A 6,509-nucleotide genomic window follows, 5' to 3' on the forward strand; every position below is an offset into this window, starting at 1 on the left:
AGTAGTAAAACTCTGTAGAGAAATGCAGACTGAGGAACCTCGCAATTTGTGCGCTAGGCCGACGAAATGATTGGGAAATGCAGCACACACATATAAGCGTTAAGATATGGATTTTGATCTGACACCCTGGAAGGAACAGATATCCTGGGACACCTAGGCATGGGTACGAGGTTTGTATTAAAATCACTCTTAGGTAACGGGGTGGTACGCGGTAGCGTAGTTGGTAGAGGCACTGTGCTATAAGCTGGAAGGTCGCGGGATCGAATCCCGATGAGGTCATTGGATTTTTCATTTGGCCTAATCCTTCCAGCCGCACTATGGTCCTAGGGTCGGCTCAGACTCTAATAGAAATGAGTACCAGGAATCTTTCCGGGGGGTAAAGGGCGACCGGCGCGTAAGGCTGACAACCTCACCGCCATCTTTGAACCGATTTTATAGAAAATGTAGGAGCCTCGACGTCTCACAACTCTATGGGCCTCCATGGCCTCTTACAGGGATACCTTTGCCCTTTATTTATCTTACCTTAAGTGTTAATATAAGGGGTGGGGTAGGTACTAGTTTCGTCTAAGAACAGGGTCAAGTTGATGGTTTTTGTTGAAACTTGACTAGCTGAGCGACGGTTATGTTCTCAAAAATGACTTTGTTGCATGGAATGGCCGCCGTAGATATACAGGCACAGTGAGATCCACCCTCGTGACGCACGACGTATCTGTATAATTCACGTTCCTCGCTGTGTAAAATTAAAAATATGCCCAGTCTTCTTAGTCCTAGGTATTTTCCTGAGTGTTTTGCTGTCAAGAGGTTGCGAATTGCTTTCTTTACCATACAGTACAGACCCTGTTTCACAACATACGTAGAATACAAGATATGCTTGAGGTGTCATCGTATTTGCCAATACTAGGAAAATCATGCGCTTCTACTGCTAAATACTCTATCATATTCAACATCAAGCAAAGAAAATAAGTTTCATTATTTCAGTTCTGTGGCTCCCATTTTGCTGCTCTTCTTCTGCGGCTACGAATCCTCTTATTTAGGACAAATGGCGGATGTTTACACGAGTGTTCGGAGAATTTTGAAACAGAGAGCTCATTATAAAACATCCTATGTTTAGCATATTTGTTGAAACATCTGAACGTAAACACAAATGTCACTTTCAATTTATAATTCAGAAGTGTGAACTTTGTACGCGGAAATTAACTTCTCACCACTAAGTAAAGAGTCGATATAAACTGTACGTGAAATTATCCAGAAGAAACATTGCATCTTAATATTAACCTTGAACTTATTAATTTGAAATCATTAACCTCTTTTGGTTCGAGAAGCACAGTCATTGTTTACTTGCAATTACTTAATGATATCAAACAAAGAGGCGAAATCAGAACCACACATTACATGTACATTGAAGCGGCAGATACACATAAGGAAAAAATATTGAAATTAAACTTGGCGCTTTGAAATAGGGTTACTTTTTTATACTTGTTATTTTTTACATTTCTTATCGTAACTTATGGAATTGCTGAGATGAATATTCAACTGCGAAGAAGGGTAATGGGTCACTTCAGACTTGTGATTTCTATAGAGGTGACTCTAAAGTTTAGAGCCACCTCTATGAAAATCACAAGACAGTTTAATTGAATACAAGGGGAAGGAGGTAGACGATTCCTGTGAACAGTTTGGGACTGAATACGAAAATTCCGTGAATATACATGTGCGTAGTTCCCTTAACAGCATACCGATATTTCAGATTTATACATTTAATGCGATCAGACAGTCTTAGAGATATGAAACAAATTTTGACTTACATAAAGTTAAAAAACTAAAGCTATCCCTGTAAGAGGCCTTGGAGGCCCATAGGGTTGTGAGATGTTGAGGTTCACAAATTTTCTAGACAATCGGCTCATAGATGGCGGCAAGGTTGTCAGCCCTACGCGCCGGCGACCCTTTACCCCCAAGAATATTCCAAGAATATTCCTGGTACTCATTTCTGTTAGAGGCTGAGTCGACCCCCCCCCCCCCCATAGTGTGGCTGGAAGGATTAGGTAAATTTGAAGAAAATCCAATGACCTCATCGGGACTTGAACCCGCGACCTTCCGTCTTGTAGCATATTGCCTCATTATAAGCCTAAACTATTTATTCTTGGTGAATTATTTGTCTGTTGGTTTAGCACATATTGGAACTATCATGCCATGTAGCAAGTAACAGCAAAGTGTAGGCAGACGCCTTTATGAACTTGAGGGACCTGCTGACGTCATCTTCAAGTAGGACCTCAGTAGGATCATGTGACAATATATTTACGAACATGAACTTGATGAAAAACCTGATGCTTCATTAACGAAGGAAAAGCAGCCCAGGTTTGAAGAAGCAGGCGGTCAGAAGTGTTTCAAAATCTTGACCTTCTCAAAGCACTGATATCAATTAGATTTATTTAATTTTTGGGGAGTGGAGGTTACTTAAATAACAAGCGCATTCCTTACTAGTGACGTCACTGGAATATTAACGAGGGCGAGTATCAGAATTACGCATACAGCTATCCAAGGTACGTCGTAATGCATTTGTCAACAGCTAAATTACAGGTCTCATGTACAGTAAGCTGCAGACAAAGTAAAGGTATCTAAGATTTGAGGGTTTCACGGCGGTGACCATGAAGAATGCCGTCTTCTGGGATGTGGCGCCGTGTAGATCTTGTGTGAACCGACATTCCTCTGGTATTTTTCAAAGTAAAGGCAATGGAATAACCGATTAACTAATTACGATGCAATGAAGACATATAGGGGAATGGAGATAAAGCTCCACGCATTTTTAATCTCGGTACTAGATAGAAGTGAGCGATCAGCTTCACCCCGTGGTCCCTTTACTCGCGGTGAAACAGCTCCCGAGACCGCCTCTGTGGTCTAGTGGTCAGAATTCCTGCCTATAGACCCAGAGATCCCGGGTTTTATTCCCGGCGCTACCAGATTTTCTGAGAAGTGGTGGGTCTGGAACGGAGTCCATTCAGTCTCCTGAGAAGAACTGAAGAGATATTTCAAGGACATAGCGGCTCCGGTCTATAAAACCGAAATCAAGTGCCGCGGGGATTCGCTACGCTGACCACGTGACACCCTCTATCAGCAAAAGTTGGCAGTAACTTCGCCGACAAGCGGAGGTCGCTCGGTCGGTATAGTTCGCTTGCGGACTATAGGCCTCGGAGTTTTTTTCTGTTTGTTTTGTTTTGAAAAATCTCCCGATAAACTCTGGATAGGTGGCCCCCAGAGCCAGTCTTGACGCAGTGGGGAAAAGAATAATCTCTTACCCTCGTCTTTGTTCAAACAACTAATTCCCGGTTTTATAGCCCGTAACTGTGAAAAGTTCTTTATCCTCAAGAATATTCTTGGTACTCATTTCTGTTAGAAGCTGAGTCGACCCCAGGACCATAATGCCGCTGGAAGGATTAGGTAAATTGAAAAAAATCCACCTCATCGGGATTCGATCCTTCGACCTTCCCGGCTTGAAGAATAGTGACTCAACCAACTACTCTACCGCGTGCTCCCTAATCACCACGAGTAAATTTTAATTCCCTAATACGAATGTTCTTTTCCGTTTGAAGGTTTAGTTCCTTTGCGCTATATTTGCAATGAAAGCATACACATCCAATGTCCCTACTTCTTCCATATAAACAGGAGGAAGAGTTGAACGCTGTCGGTGAGCCACTCCGCCTGTGAACACGCATGAGATGTAGGCCAAGGAACACTGAACTGCGTCTGTGTCCTTTAAGGCTTTTTGTAGATAGCAAATTTCCCTGGAACTGAAAATTGTTCCCTCCTTCTTTATTTGCACTTGTTACATCACACTTCACATATGTAGCAAGCGGAAACGGAAGTGTACAGTTAACATGCGTCCTGTCACGCCTGTCATCATCCTCACCACGTTGTCATCTGGGGTAATATAGGACTAGGTTAACTCAAAGACTGCCTTCAGTAAGTGCCCAACTAGGCTCAGTAAGAAAATAAAACGACTGAATTTTTCGTTTGTATAACCATGTTAGGAAGCGATAGGAAAGCGATGTTTTCGTTCAACCGGGATCACACAGAGAGCTCGGTACCTAGAAACGGCAAGATTCCGAGAAAGCGGGGCAGTTAAAAACTCGCCTTAGAGACTGAATAACAAACTTGGAGCTTGTGATGTGGCCTCAGCAGCATCTGACACCGTCGTCCATACTTGTCACTCCAGCTACATTCAAAAGAGGTTCCATCAGTAGAAATAAACTGAACTCACATTGCTGCAAATCCTGCGGGCGCGGTCTGTCAGCACACAGCCATGCTCATGACCCGCGTACAGTCATCATGGAGGGATAGAACAAAAGGCGCCTGTGCGTTCAATTTATTGAAGAACTGAACTGAGGCCAGCGAATTTCGAACGTACAATTTTGATTGCCTGGAAAACAAGCCTCGATTTTTTCCCCCATCTTTATTTGCCTCAGGGTATTATCCCAGATTAACCACAATTCAATGGCTTTACTTGTTTATTAACTTAAGCCAAAAGCGAGAAAATTATGGCTCGCGGACCTGCTCTGGCTCAAACTGAACTCCTCACCCCAAATAGCTCACGTTATTATACAGTAAAGCTAAAGTTATCCCTGTGCTTAATTAACTAAGCACTAAGCCATGAAGGCGTATGGGGGAGTGGAAGTATATATTTTCTTGACTTCGGTAGTAGTTGGAGGTGATTGGTCAGCCTTATGTGGGATTCAAACCCATGTTCCCCTCTCCCGAGCGAGCGAAGATAGTACATGCTTTAGACTACTCGGCTATCGTGACCGACGGATTTAAAATAATACATTCTTAATGAAATATCAGCTGCAATTATCGAGCAGTTTGGTGCAGTGGTACTGCTCCACATTTATGTTACTGAGATCCTCTGCTCGAATGTCGGCCGGGGCACTGGCTGTCCTGACTTGGAAAGGAATGAGAGATTATTGTAAATTTTTGTTCGGAAAATTTTCCAAAAGAAGAAAGCACTTGGAGAACCCAGTTCCTAAGTGGGAGGGCACTGTAAGCACATAGGATGTGAAGATGTGGACTGTATTAAACTTACACATGCCTAGTTCCAGTGTTGGTCTAGAATGATCCTTTGGGTTGAATACAAGCAATTATTGTCTCACCAGTTCAGCAAGGATCAACTATTCAAACAAGATTCTACAACATGTAACTAGTTACTATGAGCTGGTCACGGTAGCCGAGTGGTCTAAGGAATGCACTGTCTTCGTTAGCTCGGAAGCCGGAATCGTGGGTTCGAATCCCACTCAGGGCATGGATGTTTAGTGTGTGTATGTGTGCGCGCGCGTTTTTGTGTGTTTGTGTACAGGTAGAGGCCTTGCGACGAGCTGATCATTCGCCCAAGGAGACCTACCGAATGTCCAAGTTCTAGTGAGAGTCTACGCCTGACGCTCGAAGAGTACACAAGAGAACACGGAAGCTGGTGAACTTTCATTGCTAGGATTCGTTACCAGGTAACAACTGTGCTCTTGAGTTATCAGTGATATACACCTGACCTCTAAGGTAAAGTTTAATAATTCTATATTATCTTTCAACTGAAATAGTGAACAAACTGTAGGTACATTGACATTCACGTAAAATGGCCTATACGCTCAATTATGGGTCGTATATAGCAGTCCAGCCAGATACGAATTTCCCACCGCTGCCTCATAGTCAAATGCCAATGAACTCGCCACTTTCACAACCAGTGCCTTTGCAAGCATACTCACAAAACTCGATAGTATACAGCAGCCAGCCACAAAATAATACTCAAGTTCCTGTAATAAATCCATTAACTCAGCAAACCCCAACATACGTACCAAACTGAAGTCCAAAATATCAGTGGCAAATAATTGCTCACAGCAGAAAAATGGAGGAACTCCGAAGAAACTGATTCATCAAAGAAGCAAGAATATTGGCTAGGAGATACAGTAACGGTAAACAACAGATTTAGTGCTCTCACAGACGAAGAAACCATGGAAGGAGAATCTTCAAACACCGAACCAAAGCCTCCACCCATATTTGTATCAGGCGTTAAAAACATAAAACCACTGGTTGAGTTGCTAAATGCTATTGCCCAGCACAAGTACGGGTACATACTGAAAACACTATACAGCAGTCAAGTGAAAGTGCAACCCCTGGAAAGTTCCACATACACAAAAGTAATAAAAGCACTAACAGAAAAGCAAACAGAATTTCATACCTCTAAACCCAGAAATGAAAGTGGATTCCGAGTGGTCCTTAAAAATATCCACCCAACAACTGAGTTAAATGAAATAAAGTTAGGTCTCCAAGAAAAGGACATGAAGTAACAAACATCTGGAACATCAAACAACTCGACACAAAAATACCATTACCGCTGCATTTCATAGAGTTAAAACCAAATGAAAATAACAAAGAAATATACAAGACAGATTTACTCATAAACACAAAAGTACAATTCGAAGCCCCCACGTCAAACGAGAAATTCCCCAGTGCAAACGTTGTCAAAGATTTAG

This window comes from Cryptotermes secundus, unplaced genomic scaffold (genome assembly GCF_002891405.2).
Source record: "Cryptotermes secundus unplaced genomic scaffold, Csec_1.0 scaffold105, whole genome shotgun sequence".
Lineage (NCBI taxonomy): Eukaryota > Metazoa > Arthropoda > Insecta > Blattodea > Kalotermitidae > Cryptotermes > Cryptotermes secundus.